Source organism: Lissotriton vulgaris, chromosome 12 (genome assembly GCF_964263255.1).
Source record: "Lissotriton vulgaris chromosome 12, aLisVul1.2, whole genome shotgun sequence".
Classification (NCBI taxonomy): domain Eukaryota; kingdom Metazoa; phylum Chordata; class Amphibia; order Caudata; family Salamandridae; genus Lissotriton; species Lissotriton vulgaris.
The window spans coordinates 158,486,881-158,503,941 of NC_141700.1; the positions used below are offsets into that span (position 1 = coordinate 158,486,881).

The window sequence follows — 17,061 nt, forward strand, 5'->3', positions numbered from 1 at the left end:
GAAGCATTTTCAATATTATATACAACAAAGACATGGTTGTTGCTTTTTTGTCTTATGCAACTAACAACCATTGACAAAGGCAATAGTCCTGGCTTTTTGTAGGTGTAATGTATAATATATCTGGACACAAATAAACAGCAAAATAACAGTCGGGCGGCACACTATGCTGAGCACAGATTTTTAGTTTATGTGCTTTTCGGCCCCGCCCTTAATTACATCAGTGTGAGAACAACAGGAGAAGACCCATAGACCTCGTTGGGATGGGTGTATCATGTGAGTAAAGACAGTTCCCAACAGGTATTATGCGAAGACAGTTTTGGAAATGTATGCAATATGCATTACAAAGAAAGGAAAACCAAGGAGTCAAATGCTTTTCAGAAAGGGTAATCTTATTTTCAAAAGCAATAGGAAAAAACTTTCAAGGGTCAATACAGTTAAAGCAGCACTGTACAGAGTGGATCTTGTGACAACCCGGTGACACTTGGTGCAAGTGCTATATACAATCCGTGACAAGTGGGTGTGCAAGTGTTAAAAACAACAGCAAAGGCGACGCATTAATCAGGGTATAAACATCAAATAATGGCCCCAACAGAGACAAGTAACAATCACTTGAAACACAATTATTTGTATCGGAGCACAAGACGTGAAATGCGTCGTAAAATTCAAGCTGTCTAGTCGACGGCGTTTCGATCCCCATTAGTCGGGATCGTCATCAGGACGGGGTTGTCGATGGGAACAGTGCTGTGGACAGAAAGGGCAGTTTGAGCGCGGGGTCTGGGGTTGGCGTACGGGCAGGGGAAGGGGAAGTGCACAGGTGTTTGATCCGGTCTGTATTACGGACTAAGAAGTGTCATGATGTGGGGGGGGGGTGAGGGCCGGAATGGGCCGGGGGTTAGTGACATAGGGAGTGGCTAGGGTACTGCAGGATGCGGGGTAGAAGCCGTTATAGCTCAGTCAGCCTAGGTGGTCATTAAGCTAGTGAATAGGGTCGCCGCATATGGAAAGTAGGAAACTCACACTTAAGCTCAGGCAGGAAGGCGTAGTTGAAATCCTGTTTTAGAGACTCGATGGTCCAAGGTTACTGGGGAGCAAGTAGTAGACAGAGTTTTAGAGGAAGGCTAAACATATTGGCTACGACTAGAAACCACGGTAACTGTAATTACCTGGATGTTTCTTCCGTCTGGGCAGCGAGTAATACTGGCGAGGCCTGAGGGGGGGAGAGAGAGGACAAGTACTCAGAGTGAGCCCAGTACGGTATCAAGAGACCGCTACAAGTCTCGATGTACAGGAGCGCTCGACGCACGGTGCAATTTGTCTCTTACCTGACTGAATCAGGGCTGTGGGCCGTAACCGGGACTCTGCTGTCAAACGGGTTGCAGGCAATAAATGCGCTAGCTACCCGTGGCCGTGTTCTTCCCCAATATAAATCAGGAAGTAAACGGCTTGGGGGCGGAGTCACGTGACTGCCAGGGGCGGAGAGGGGGAGTGTCCGGCAGGGATACCGGAGAGGTATTGGCTAGTGAGAGGGCTGGGCTCCTAACAACATTGAAGGAGGACTACAAGGTGTGTAAGGAGGTTGCCTTGGTAACACTCGAAAAAGTCGAATCAGCACTAATTCAGACCGAACGCGCATGACGCGGAGGGCGCGTGTTAGGTGGGAGTTAACAGCGCTCAGGTATTGGACGGAGACGGGCAGGTTGCGAACATAGTTACACTGTTACCATTAGAGTTGCCCCATGAGACATAGTGAGAAACATTTCAGATTAGGAATGTATACACTAGGCATTTTTACATGATGCATTTAGGATAACGCGGGTCATCCAAGTGTCAGGTCATTATAATCGGGCTTACTTATGGCATAGGAGTTATGGGGTAAAACAAATGATTCAACATATGAAGATACGAGTCTGGTATAAAACCGGGTGGTTAGATACATGGCGATAGTCTATGTAGAGGGACAATTGACTGGGACCTCATCCGAGGTTAAATGATACTGACATTTACAATGGACTTCAAGGCATTTTTCTATCATCCAAACAACAACGACATCACATTTCTTTGCATCAATCAAGAGGCAGTTAGAAGAGGAATAGATATATACAGTTTGAAAGGACAGAGGAATTAAATGGAGATGGTGTTTGTCCACTCATCAAGGGTATTTAACCCCTGGTTTACAGAGTCCACTCGTGCAATCCATTTGCATTCTGCTCTGTTGAGTAGGGCTGCCATGTTGCCACCCCTGATAGGCAGTGTTGGTTTTTCAATGACTAACCATCTTAGGTCAGTGTCCGTATGTGATTTTTCCAAGAAATGTGCGACCAGTGGAGCCGTAAGTACTTTGCAGTTAATTCTGCTTTTGTGCTGTATTATCCGTTGTTTGACCATTTGGGTGGTCTGGCCAATATAGATTAGTTCGCATGGACAGCGGATAGCATAGATGACGTTTTGGGTCTTACAGTTTGAGTGGTGGGAAAGTTGATGAGTCTGTCCATTATAAACAAATTCCTTGGTGTTGTAGGTTAGCTCGCAGACGCTACACGATTGGCATTTGAAGTGTCCAATTACTGGGGGCATTCCCCATGCAGCAGTGATGGTATGTTTGTCCGTTGTGGCAGTGGGCCATGTGATGGCTCGAACAAGATGGTTGGCAATGTTATTGCCTCTTTGGTATGAGAAAAGCGGTGGTTCATGAAATTGTTCATCAAACCGTAACACTGCCCAATTTTTCTTGATTATTTTTGCTACTCTGTTGCTGTCTGGGCTAAAAACAGAGACAAAAGGAATTCTGTTCATGGATTTTCTGTTTTGGTTCGGCACTAGTAAATCCTCGCGATGGTTATACCACGCGCGTTTCTTCGCTTGGTTAATCAGGCGTCGTGGGTATCCTCTGTTTATAAGCTTTATGGCCAGGATGTCTGCCTCTCTGAAGTAGTCCTTGCGCCATTTACAATTGCGCCGAATTCGGAGGAATTGGCCGAATGGAAGTCCATCTCGTAAGCCCCTTGGGTGGTTACTAGAGTAGTGCAATAGGGTATTTCGTTCTGTTGGCTTGCGGAAGAGCGATGTTCCAAGTTTACCTTCTTCTGCGTGTATAATGACATCCAAGAATGGTAGATCATTTGATTTGGTCTCACTTGTGAATTTAAGATGTTCTTGTGAGGAATTTAGCCAGGTCATGAAGGGTTGTAAAGAATCGGCTGTTCCATTCCAAATCAATAAAATGTCATCTATATATCGACGCCACAAATGGATTTGGGGTCGATACGGGTTGATGGAGTTCAGAATCAATGATTTTTCCAGATTATGGACATACAGGATGGCAAAGTTTGGGGCAAAACAAGCGCCCATAGATACTCCCTTGATTTGGAGGTAGTATATGTTTTTATACATGAAGTAGTTGTTTTGTAATGCCACTCTCAGGAGGTCCATGATAAAGTCAGTAGGGATTTTTGAGGGTTGGGGTCTGGAGATTAGTAGATTTTTGATTACCTCGAGTCCTTCATGATGGGGGATGTTGGTATAAAGGGACTCGATGTCCAGGCTGGCCATGGTTTGAATGTCCAGTTCGAAAGGTTGGTCTTCTATGGTATTGATCAAATCCATGGTGTCGCGTATGTAGGTATCGGTAATGGGTACAAATTCCTTAATGACTGCATCCAGATACTTCCCCAGAGGTTCCAAGATTGAACCACATCCTGATACGATGGGACGCCCAGGTGGGTTATTGGCGTCTTTGTGGATCTTTGGGAGGACATATAGGACCGGGGTCCGGGGATGGGGGTTGTTCAAGAATTCGAATTCCTTCTTGGTGATGATATTATTGTCTCTGGCTGTAGTAGTAATACAGAGAATCTTCTGTCTGATATCTGCCATAGGGTCTTTGGAGAGAACCCGATAGTGTTCGCGGTTGGTAAGTCGCTCCACTTCTTTGTCATACTGTGTATTATTTAGAACGACAATTCCACCACCCTTGTCTGCGGGCTTGATGACAATCTCCGAGTTATTTTGCAGGGTATTCAGGGCTTCTTTTTCTGTAAAGGGTAGATTGTACGGAATGAACCGTGGGGTAGTTTTAAGATCCATTACTTCCTTGAGGACGAGCCGCTCAAATGTAAGAATTTCAGGTGTCATCTGGGTGGACGGCGGATTGAAGGTAGATGGAAGCCTAAATGGGGAGATTTGATTCGTTCCGGTGTCTGGTTTGTCAGCAAAGAAATATTTTAGTCGTATTCTTCTGAAAAATTTAAGAAGGTTCGATTGTAGTTCCAAGAAGTTGGTTCTGACTGTTGGCACAAATGAAAGACCACGTGAGAGAAGTCCAGTTTCTTCTGGGGTCAGGGTATGGTCTGATAGGTTGAAAATGGGGATGGACATAGCAGTGGTGGTTACTTCCTGATTATTGATTACTGTGGTTGTCCCCACTGATAGTACCGGTTGCGAGTTTGGCGGTAGCCTGGAACTGGAGGTTGGTATTGTTTGGTTCTGGTTTGGCGGTTCTGTGGTGGTGGTGGATGTTGTCCGCGTCCGCGGCCTCGTCCTAAAAAACCGGGGGGTAGTAGTGGCTGTGGTCCAGAGGTTGTTGCGTCTGCGTCCTCCGCAGAGCTATTGGAAGAGACAGAAAAAGTGACTCATTGGTTGTTTCTGTACCGTCCCCAGTTCTGTGTTCTTGGAGGGTTTTGTTGGGTGTTGTAAAATTCCTCGTTCAGATAGGGATATGTATTTTGAACCTTATCGTTTTTTATGTCCTTCTCTACTTTGTTGACCTTTTTATTAATTTCGAATGTATTAAAGGTGGCGATGGTACCGTTGATTTTATCCAAAAGGCTTTTGGCATCAGTGAGGGTTGTATCGGCTTGAATAAGTTTTTCCAGTTCTTCAATTTCTTTCAGTTCCAAGCGACTATGTTCTATGGCTGTGTCTATCCCCAGGACCATCCAGTGGCGAGAGCACGTAGTCGCTAGATGGCTAAAGCTGGTCCTGAATTTTATGTCTTGGGTAAAGATCGCCGGGGTGTTACGAATTTGGAGCCCCAGGGGAATGACACCTGAGCGTAGATAATCCGTTAGCATCCGGGCATGCAAGTCGGTTCTGATCTGTTTTTTCTTCAGCTTTTCGAGTTTGTCCAAGAGGACACGGGAGGTATTGGGGGTAGTGGATGTTGTCGCTGACTGGGGTGTGCCCAACAATAATGAGGGGCCAGTCAGTCTTGACTGGATGTATTCCTCTGAGTAGGTGAGGGACTCCTTGGACATCGTGTGTAGGCCAAAAGGTAATACACAGATGAATACCCAATTGAATGAGGTATATTAAATGAGGTACACAGAGATACCGCTCTCGCAGCTACAGCTGCTCCTAATATGTGTGAGAACAACAGGAGAAGACCCATAGACCTCCTTGGGATGGGTGTATCATGTGAGTAAAGACAGTTCCCAACAGGTATTATGCGAAGACAGTTTTGGAAATGTATGCAATATGCATTACAAAGAAAGGAAAACCAAGGAGTCAAATGCTTTTCAGAAAGGGTAATCTTATTTTCAAAAGCAATAGGAAAAAACTTTCAAGGGTCAATACAGTTAAAGCAGCACTGTACAGAGTGGATCTTGTGACAACTCGGTGACACTTGGTGCAAGTGCTATATACAATCAGTGACAAGTGGGTGTGCAAGTGTTAAAAACAACAGCAAAGGCGACGCATTAATCAGGGTATAAACATCAAATAATGGCCCCAACAGAGACAAGTAACAATCACTTGAAACACAATTATTTGTATGGGAGCACAAGACGTGAAATGCGTCGTAAAATTCAAGCTGTCTAGTCGACGGCGTTTCGATCCCCATTAGTCGGGATCGTCATCAGGACGGGGTTGTCGATGGGAACAGTGCTGTGGACAGAAAGGGCAGTTTGAGCGCGGGGTCTGGGGTTGGCGTACTCTGGCGTACTCTGAGTACTTGTCCTCTCTCTCCCCCCCTCAGGCCTCGCCAGTATTACTCGCTGCCCAGACGGAAGAAACATCCAGGTAATTACAGTTACCGTGGTTTCTAGTCGTAGCCAATATGTTTAGCCTTCCTCTAAAACTCTGTCTACTACTTGCTCCCCAGTAACCTTGGACCATCGAGTCTCTAAAACAGGATTTCAACTACGCCTTCCTGCCTGAGCTTAAGTGTGAGTTTCCTACTTTCCATATGCGGCGACCCTATTCACTAGCTTAATGACCACCTAGGCTGACTGAGCTATAACGGCTTCTACCCCGCATCCTGCAGTACCCTAGCCACTCCCTATGTCACTAACCCCAGGCCCATTCCGGCCCTCACCCCCCCCCCCCCACATCATGACACTTCTTAGTCCGTAATACAGACCGGATCAAACACCTGTGCACTTCCCCTTCCCCTGCCCGTACGCCAACCCCAGACCCCGCGCTCAAACTGCCCTTTCTGTCCACAGCACTGTTCCCATCGACAACCCCGTCCTGATGACGATCCCGACTAATGGGGATCGAAACGCCGTCGACTAGACAGCTTGAATTTTACGACGCATTTCACGTCTTGTGCTCCCATACAAATAATTGTGTTTCAAGTGATTGTTACTTGTCTCTGTTGGGGCCATTATTTGATGTTTATACCCTGATTAATGCGTCGCCTTTGCTGTTGTTTTTAACACTTGCACACCCACTTGTCACTGATTGTATATAGCACTTGCACCAAGTGTCACCGGGTTGTCACAAGATCCACTCTGTACAGTGCTGCTTTAACTGTATTGACCCTTGAAAGTTTTTTCCTATTGCTTTTGAAAATAAGATTACCCTTTCTGAAAAGCATTTGACTCCTTAGTTTTCCTTTCTTTGTAATGCATATTGCATACATTTCCAAAACTGTCTTCGCATAATACCTGTTGGGAACTGTCTTTACTCACTTAATTACATCAGACACGCCCCTTGGATTAACACATAATTATTGTTATTGTGTGTGTTGCTTGAATAAACAAAAGCAAAAAAAGGCTGCAGCCCTACTCATTGAGAACAATCGAGTCAGGAATCCCTCTGGATTGCAACCGATGTTTCAGGATTTGGAAATCTCTGACATAGGACTTTCAGATTCTTGCACAAATGGCTTCAATTCAATGGCCATATAATATTTTTAATTGCTGTAGAATCTCAAATTCATTGAAGTATGCCCAAGATCAAGGTCCAATCAAAAAAAGACACCAAGAAATCAATGTCTACTGATGTTGAAAACTGCAACCTAGCCATCTCAATTATTCCCCTGCATTCCAATCGCATTCCTTTCAATATTAAACATGTAACAAGAAATAAAAGACGAGAAATTGCACAGTGTCTGTGTGGTAAGTGTAAGAGGGTGAACTTTAATTTTTTATGGTTTTTCTTTGTTGACAAATCCCACGAGGAAAACCCCATCTCCCCCACCACCCCCCGCCCCCCACCTCCTCGCCCCATGAAATGGTCATTAAAGTCTATCCAAGTTCTGACCAAAGTCATTCATTCCTTTAAAACGCATTATTGCTGGGGGGAAAATTACCCCCCAAAAATTACAACATCTTCATGTACCTCCGATACCATCCGAAGTGGTCTTCCGTGTTGGACAAAAAATACGCTCATTTCAGTCTTTTTTTTTTTTTTTTTTTTTTATTTTTGAAGACCTTTATTGTGCATGTTACAGTAGTACATATACGGGCCTACAACCATCCGGCCGGCCACAAAGCTTATGAGCACAGGTGTCAACATTACGACCTTCCGGCGGCAACAAACATTACGATAGCAAGTGGTCACAGTTACACTGGAAAAGACGTGCCGCCAGGAAGAAGGATCAATGAGGTCAAATTTTAAAGTTTTTATGAAAGAAAAATCAATGAAGGATAGGTGTAAAGGAGATCCGAGTCCATATATTGAGTCCACATGAAAGGCAGCAATAGTACATTATCAATTACGGTAAGCTCGTCGTCAAAGCGGCTAAGCAATAAAAGTACAAAGCGATCAACAGAAGCCACACTCGTGCCACTTCCAGTGCCACCCACTCCCAACCATCCCCTATCACAGACCCAGAAAGGGAAATAGCACAAGAAAGCGCAGTAAAGTAAAAGAAAAGGCCCATAGAACTAAAAACAAAAATTAAATCTACCCCCCCACCCTGCACCAACGCGGAGGCCACGGCCTACCCCCCCCCGACAATGTGCCTGTCGCCCCATAAAGAACCCGAAATATAGGTCAAGCAAAGGAAGAAGAAAAGAAAAAGAAGGAGGGATAATAGAGACGTCACCGCAGAGTTGAGAGAGTGAGGAAAGGCCATCCCATACTACGACCCTCAAAAGCTACAGGAAGAGACATCCCAAGGAGGAAGAAAGATGAAAGAAAGGAAGAAATTCCACTCTTGACTGTAGGGAGGGAGAGAAGGACAAGCTAATCTACCGCACCCATTCAGTGTAGAAGAACCGGGAGGAGGAGCAATCATACGTACACGCGGACTCCGTCGGCCCAATAAACAGTTCCCCCCACAAGAACAATTTCAGCATTGTAACGTCTTAAAACAATCGGGGAAATTCAATGGGTAATCAATAATTACAGGCCTATGTCAATGACCACCGTACCTCCATCCCACCCGCCCGGTTATCAAATTAAGTAAGCCTCCTAACCCTGGCCCGTTCTAATACTCGGCATCTCACATCCCCCACGTGATGGTCCAGTGCAGTCCAGGAAGACGGGAGAAAATGGCCGCCCAGTGGAGGGGGGCGGCCTGCAGACAAAGACGAAATGGCGTCCGCGCCTGGGAAAGGATCTCCCCTCGGTTACAGTTCCCCCTGACGTGGCAAAGCCGCAGAAGTCACAAAAAAATGCTCTCCATGTCCGTGACCAGGTCGTCGATAGCAAAGCAGGAGGGCGGACCGCTGGTAGCAAATTCTCCCACGCCTCAAACAGTCGCACACAGTTAGGCTCGGGACAAGGGGGAAACACTGTATCGACGACTGAGCCTTCAACCGAAAGCAATCCGCTACCCTCCACAGCAGCAGTTACTGTAGCATTCACTGTATCCCCATTAGGCCAAATCGAGACATTCGAGTGTTGCAGCTCCAGACCAGAGCTGTGTGGGGGACAATTCCCCCATTCCTGGCTGAAAACTTGGGCGCAAGCGTCAAGGCGGACTCTCAGCTCGTCGCGGGTGCTCTGCATTGTCGATTGCAACTCACCCAGGGCTGCCCACACGTCCATGAGGGTAATAACAGACTGTGGCGATCCTTTGGTCTCATGCCCATGAGAGAGGTGCGCTTCGGTCCCCTTCGAAGCGATGTGGTAGCTGTTCCGTAGGGGGGGTGCGTCGATCTCAGCACCGCTGCGAGCCGCTGGCATCGCCATCTTATCTTCTCCCCCACAAGATGCTGTGAAGGGGAAAGGGGGGGAAGTCCACAAAACGCGGCGCTGCTGCAGGAGCGGTCCCCGGGCTAGCGGTATTCAGCCTACCGAGGAGTAGGGCCCGTGGGTCAACAGAGCAGGGGGAGGCAGGTAGCGCCCGGCGGGGCTAAGCGGCCACGGTCTGGGAAGCGGGGAGAGCGGTGCACTGAATGGCGGCCAAGAACAAAGGACCCGCCGGGCAATCACCGCCCCCCCCCTCAGTCCCGCCGCCCGAGGTGTGCACAGAGCTGACGGAGGGCAGGCAGCGCCGAAGCCGCGCTCTCACCAGGAAGCGCCGTCCAGATTCACCACCTCGGCAGCGGAGCGGCTATGTAGCGGACGCCAGGTCCGGGTGCACTGTGGAGCCAGCAGGTTCTCGGGCCAGGCAATTCGGTCCGCAACTCGCAAATCCGGGCGAGTGGAGAAGTCGGCGGAGCACCAGCGGCATCAGCTCCCGTTCCCGCACCTCGTAGTGCCGAAAACTGGCGGTCAGAGCAGTCAGGATTGCGGTGCGGGATTTCGGGGCCAGCGGAGCCGAGAGCTTCGCGTCCGATCAGGTCGCCATCTTGGCTCCTCCCGCTCATTTCAGTCTTAAAAAATGAACAGTTATGACAAAACCTCAGCAGTGACAGTAAAGAAAGTGGAATACCAATCCGTTTACAACACTTTCTGTGACAAAAATCTATCTATCTATACTACTATTATAAAGTAAGAACTGGGAACCTTTGAGGCGGGTAAACTCGGGAACCACAGCGCCAATCCAAACACCCAATACATCATTGGAATTGGCAGGGTCTGCAGAGTGACATAGGCTATATAACCCCCAAAAATATACGTTCTTTAAAAAATATACCTTACTAAAAAAATAGTCCCTTGGAAGTAGCGCCGGCCGTGTGCACGAACGTGCTGACATCATCAGGAGCGCAAGGAGTACAGCCGTGGGGAGGAAAAGTAAAGACGGCGTTCGGCGGGAGGAGCACCGAAGAGAGGTAAGGGACTTCCTGGAGCCTGGATAGGAGCAGACAATTTGTGACGGGTGTCAGTATTGCAGGGGGCCCTGAAGCAGCCTTTACGTCAGGGGCGGCCGGGGGCCCAGAAGCAGCCTTTTGCTCCCGGACAACGTCAGGACGGGCTACAAATAAATGAATAAACAGGCAAAAAGAAGGCCCCTCTACAACTCAGAAAGAAAAAAAAACAGGCCTGTGGTTACTCAGAATCGGTAAAAGTGTGCAGGAATATAGGGACTGAGGCCCGGATTAACCCTCCTCCACCCGGAGCTACGGAGACTCACAAGAGGCAGAGATATTTGATAAAAACACCTGATAACAGAACATGGACGTGGCAGGCGGGGGTGGGAGGGAGAGAGAATCAGTGGTTTGTGATATTCATCGGGTCAAGTAATTTCATATTTGTTGCTGCTTCCACTTTAACACCACTCACAGTAAATGTCTCTCCTGTTATAACATGACATTTATAAAAAATGGAATTCTACATCGCAAACAATTTGGGTGCTGAGGTTTTATCAGGTCTCTGCCAAAGCGCTGCTTTACAGTGATCAATGAGGCGTTTAATCAGTGCGTAAAGATACCAGCATCACTGCGACCAGACCCCAGTTTACGGGAATTGTGACATTATAAATTGTCTGCACATGTTAAGGTTTGTCAGCATTACATTGAGATTGCAACAGGCGTTTTTACACACCCCCTGGCGAGGGTTGCAGACACCACTGCGACCAGAAGCCCAAGTTTATGAGACTGTGGCGCTATAAATTGTCTGCACTTTTTAGTTTATTCCACAGTGATCAATGCGGCGTTTAATCAGTGCGTGAAGACACCAGCATCACTGAGACCAGAAGCCCCAGTTTGCGAGAATTGTGACATTATAAATTGTCTGCACATGTTAAGGTTTGTCAGCATTACAGTGAGATTGCAACAGGCGTTTTTACACACCCCCTGGCGAGGGTTGCAGACACCACTGCGACCTGAAGCCCAAGTTTATGAGACTGTGGCGCTATAAATTGTCTGCACTTTTTAGTTTATTCCACAGTGATCAATGAGGCGTTTCAACAGTGCGTAAAGACACCAGCATCACTGCGACCAGAGGCCCCAGTTTACGGGAATTGTGGCATTATAAATTGTCGGCACATGTTAAGGTTTATCAGCATTACAGTGAGATTGCAACAGGCGTTTTTACACACCCCCTGGCGAGGGTTGCAGACAACACTGCGACCAGAAGCCCAAGTTTAAGAGACTGTGGCGCTATAAATTGTCTGCACTTTTTAGTTTATTCCTGCATAACGCTTGCGCTGTGCTTGTGAAATCAATTGTATCTATCCATACTAATATAATAAAGTGAGAGCCCAAACCTTTGAGGCAGGTAATCTCAGGAACCACAGTACCAATCACAACACCCAATACAGCGTTGGAAAGGGCAGTTGCAGCAGAAGGACATAGGCTATGCAGACGCCCACCATATACATTTAAAAGGTAAAAGAACCGTGCCAGCAAAGTAGTCCCTTGTGGGCGTGTCTGCGTTGTGCTGTGGGGATGTGCTGGGGGCGTGACAAACGCTGGGGGCGTGTGGTATGTTCCGCCCTTCATGCCATGTCTCATATCGTGTACTGTGGGTGTGTGCTGGGGGCGTGTGCGGGGCGCGGGATTGCGGAAAAAAAAGCGAGCGTTGTGCCCAATATTTCATTGTTTTTTCTTCCCAGGTTCTGTACATTCCAGCTCCGGGCGTCTACCCTGCTACCTTAGAATACCCCTCCACCTCATAATCATAACCCACCCTTACTCCTTAAAATACCCCAACACCCTTAAACACTAACCCATTTCAACCCTATAAATATACGCTGTACCCCAAAACGCAAACCTATCCCTAAACGCTAAAAATACCCCTGTACCTCAAAACCCAAACCTACCCTTAAACCCTAAAAATACCCCTGTACCCCAAATCTAGCCCTTAACCCTAAAAATACCACTGTACCCCAAAACCAAAACCTACCCCTGAACCCTAAAATACCCCTGTACCCCAAACCCCATACCTAGCCCATACCCTTAAAATACCCCTGTACCCCAAAACCCAAACCTACCCCTGAACCCTAAAAATAGCCCTGTACCCCAAAACTAGCCCTAAACCCTAAAAATAACCCTGTACCCCAAAACCCAAACCTACCCCTGAACCCTAAAATACCCCTGTACCCCAAAACCCACACCTAGCCCTGAACCCTAAAAAAACCCATGTACCCCAAAACCCAAACCTAGCCCTGAACCCTTAAAATACCCCTGTACCCCAAAACCCAAACCTACCCCTGACCCGTAAAAATACCCCTATACCCCAAAACCCAAACCTAGCCCTGAACCCTAAAAATACCCATGTACCCAAAACCCATACCTATCCCTAAACCCTAAAACTACCCCTGTACCCCATAACCCAAAACTATATCTGAACCCTTAAAATACCCAGACAGCCCAAAACATATACCTCAGCACCCCAAAACATAATCCCCTATACCCATACTTACCTTATCCAAACATTAAAAAAAAAACATGCTTTTACCATTCATGCATTTACAACGAATTTTGTTGTAAATGTATGCATGGTAAAGGCATATAAAATGTAATGCCATGCGTTATAATGGCATTGCGGAGTCATGGTACTTTTGTAATGAAAGTATGCGGAGTGATGGTATGCAGAAAGAAAGTTGCGGAATAATGGGTGTTTACCCTCCCCGGTAAGTACATTGGTGTCACAGTGGCCCACATCTCCAGCAACATACTCATATTTTTTCACCATCTATTTGAAAAATGCACAGGTCTCTCTCATTGATAGCCAGCACCAACATACACTTTTAGACACACCTCCCGCCACAAGTTCTAGAATTGCGAACTTTAGAGCTGGGGAGCTACGTTCGAATCTCGGCAACAGCTCAACATCCTGTGATTCCAGGTTGTCTCCCCGTGCCTACCACAAATGAATGTGTTCTTTTGTAATGTAAATTGTGCTCATGCCATGTTGTCGAGTTCGCGCTATATAATATTGCAAGGAAAAATAAAGTAGGGAAACTCGAATTCACACACTACTGAACGTGCACTCTTAAGTGCATCAGCAGTGCACTGTGAATCGGAGGACTTCACAGGCCTGTCACAGATAAGAAATGCTATCAAAGCGAAATCCTACGAAACAATATACTACTGGCCGGCAGCAATTCATACCCGGACAACGTCGGGACGGGCTGCTAGTCAATACTACTATTATAAAGAGAGAACTTGCACCTTTTGGCCAGGTAAACTCGGGAACCACAGTGCCAATCTACACACCCGATACATCTATGAAAATGTCAGGGTGTGTAGATGGACATAGGCTATATAAATAAAAATAAAAAAGTAAATTTAAAAAATGACGTTTGTAAACAAAGTAGTCCCCTGAAAGTAGCGCCGGCCGGGACCTAGCGCTGGCCACGACGCGACGTGCGTGATGACCACAAGGAGGAGGGTGGTGCAGTGACGAGCGGCTGTGCAGTGAGGAGCGGCGGCACAGGTAAGGAAAGGGAAAGTGAGACTGTGATGCAGGGGGAGTAAAGAAGGAGGCAGCAGTAAATGAAAATGTCGTGGCGGGAGGGGGCGCGAGTGAGTCTGGGCGGGAGGGTGTTGCGAGTGAGTCTGGGCAGGAGGGTGGCGCGAGTGAGTCGGGGCGGGAGGGAGTCGGTGCGGGAGGGGGTCGGGCGGGAGCGGGTGTACTGCCCCCAGCCCCTTTCTGCCCCAGGCAACGCTGGGACGGGCTGCTAGTACTAATATAAAGAGAGAACCCAAACCTTTGAGGCGGGTAATCTCAGGAACCACAGCACCAATCATGACACCCAATACAGCGTTTGAAAGGGCAGTTGCAGCAGAAGGACATAGGCTATGCAGACGCCCACCATATACATTTAAAAGGTAAAAGAATCGTGCAAGCAAAGTAGTCCCTTGTGGGCGTGTCTGCGTTGTGCTGTGGGCGTGTCCTGGGGGCATGACAAACGCTGAGGGCGTGTGGTACGTTTCACCCTTCATGCCACGTCTCATATCGTGGGCTAATCCCACCCTGCTCCCTTTAAATACCCCTGCACCCCATAATCATAACCCACCCTTACTCCTTTGAATAATAAAACACCCTTAAACACTAACCCATCTTAACCCTATTAATATACCCTGTACCCCAAAACCGAAACCTATCCTTAAACCCTAAAATTACCCCTGTACCCCAAAACACAAACCTAGCCCTGAACCCTATAAATACCTCTGTACCTCAAAACCCAAGCCTACCCCTGAACCCTAAAAATACCCCTGTACCCCAACACCCAAACCTAGCCCTTAACCCTAAAAATACCACTGTACCCCAAAACCACCCCAGAGCCCTAAAATACCCCTTTACCCCAAAACCCAAACCTATACCTGAACACTTAAAATACCCCTGTACCCTAAAGCCCAAACCTAGCCCTGAACCCTAAAAAATACCCCTGTACCCCAAAACCCAAACCTACCCCTGAACCCTAAAATACCCCTGTACCCCAAATCCCAAACCTAGCCCTGAACCCTAAAAATACCCCTGTACCCCAAAACCCAAACCTACCCCTGAACCCTTAAAATACCTGTGTACCCAAAACCCAAACCTACCCCTGAACCCTAAAAATACCCCTATACCCCAAAACCCAAACCTAGCCCTGAACCCTAAAAATACCCCTGTACCCCAAAACCCATACCTATCCCTAAACCCTAAAACTACCCCTGTACCCCATAACCCAAAACTCTATCTGAACCCTTAAAATACCCAAACACCCCAAAACATATACCTCAGTACCCCAATACATATACCCCTATACCCATACTTACCTTATCCAAACATTAAAAAAACATGTTTTTACCATTCATGCATTTACAACAAATTTCGTTGTAAATGTTTGCGTGGTAAAAGCATATAAAATGTAATGCCATGCGTTATAATGGCATTGCGGAGTCATGGTACTTTCGTAATTAAAGTATGCGGAGTGATGGTATGCGGAAAGAAAGTTGCGGAATAATGAGTGTTTACCCTCCCCCGGTAAGTACATTGGTGGCACGGCGGCCCACATCTCCAGCAACATACTCCTATTTTTTCACCATCTATTTGAAAAATGCACAGGTCTCTCTCATTGATGGCCAGCAACGACATACACTTTTAGACACCTCCCGCCACAAGTTCTAGTATTGCGAACTTTAGAGCTGGGGAGCTACGTTCGAATCTCGGCATCAGCTCAACATCCTGTGATTCCAGGCAAATCGCTTTGTCTCCCCGTGCCTACCACAAATGAATGTGTTCTTCTGTAATGTAAATTGTGCTCATGCCATGTTGTCGAGTTCGCGCTATATAATATTGCAAGGAAAAATAAAGTAGGGAAACTCGAGTTCACACACTACTGAACCCGCACTCTTAAGTGCATCAGCAGTGCACTGTGAATCGGAGCGTTTCACAGGCCTGTCACTGATAGGAAATGCTATCAAAACGAAATCCTACGAAACAATATACTACTGGCCGACAGCAATTCATACCCGGACAACGTCGGGACGGGCTGCTAGCATTCTATAAACCAGAAAAACATTGTTACCATTATAAACTCACAATTAAGGGAAATAACGCGGTATTATATTGCAAAGTATCTTCTAAACATGTTGTTTGAGATTAGCACTTTAATTTAAGATTAAGAGAAGAAATGAGTGATTCTCGAAATAGCCAGACATGCTCAGATCAGTCAAGGGGACGCCATTATATAGTTAAATGCACTTTAGATTAATGATTGTGAGAACGTCCAATTACTCTTACCGATGCGACAGATAATGTCTGCACGATAAAATGTCCCTTTTTTTCTTACCTGGACAAAGTGTCTGATTATGCAGCTGTGAAAAAGTAAGTACTGTTCGGTAACAGTCGCAGTATAAAATACAGCAGACGCCCTCTTCTCGGCAGGCACGAATTAATCGCGTTAAAATATTGTTTTTCTTTTTCAGTGTGCAGGAGCCTCGTAGGGTATGTCCTCTGACGCGGTATGTCTGTCCTAACTTACTCTCTCCCTTTAGGTCAATCCTCGGTCTCCTGGATACATTTTCACTTCCTCGTAATATTGTACAGCTTTTGCACGCTCGTGACGTGCCCGGTGAAGGGTACGAGCGGAAGCACTCCGTCCAATGGGAACTCTTCCTCTTAAGAGCCAGCCTCTACTGGCTACACCGGGAGTGGCACAATTGTACTTCAATTATAATGACGTGTTCAAAGGGTTGGGAAGGCTCTCGGTGTTCCAGGAAAAGAGGCACTCCTTTAAAAAAAAAAGTTCGCTATTGCACAATGTGTGTTAATATATTTTGTTCGTGCAATAGGTCATCGGGTAAATGCATGTGGAACGAGGGGTAGCCTACAGCGGATAAAATAAACTACAATGAGGTGGATAATACTTTAGAAGAAAGTTCACGATAGCATATAAGGTGATTTGTGTATGTATTTATGCGTTTTTATGTAGCGCGGACTTTACCCGACGGTGTCAGAGGCTTCACAAAAGGAACAGAACTGATACATGAGAACATTACAAGTGAGCAAATTACAAAAGCAAACGTTACATTAAATGAGGCAAAAGTGACAATCGTGAGCCAACAAAATACA

At 46.7% G+C, this 17,061-nt stretch overlaps 1 protein-coding gene across 2 annotated transcripts in view; it reads right to left on the reverse strand.

Moving 5' to 3' along the window:
* Positions 1-17,061, reverse strand: part of FBXL8 (F-box and leucine rich repeat protein 8) — a 121,495-nt gene that overhangs the window by 40,859 nt on the left and 63,575 nt on the right. Inside the window, exon 1 of one of the 2 annotated variants that reach the window (XM_086947662.1) lies at positions 16,280-16,526. The exons of the other annotated variant lie outside the window; for it this stretch is intronic. The gene's annotated coding sequence lies outside the window, so the exon portion shown is untranslated. Of the gene's footprint in view, positions 1-16,279; positions 16,527-17,061 lie in introns of those variants that run through there. 2 annotated transcript variants of the gene reach the window in all.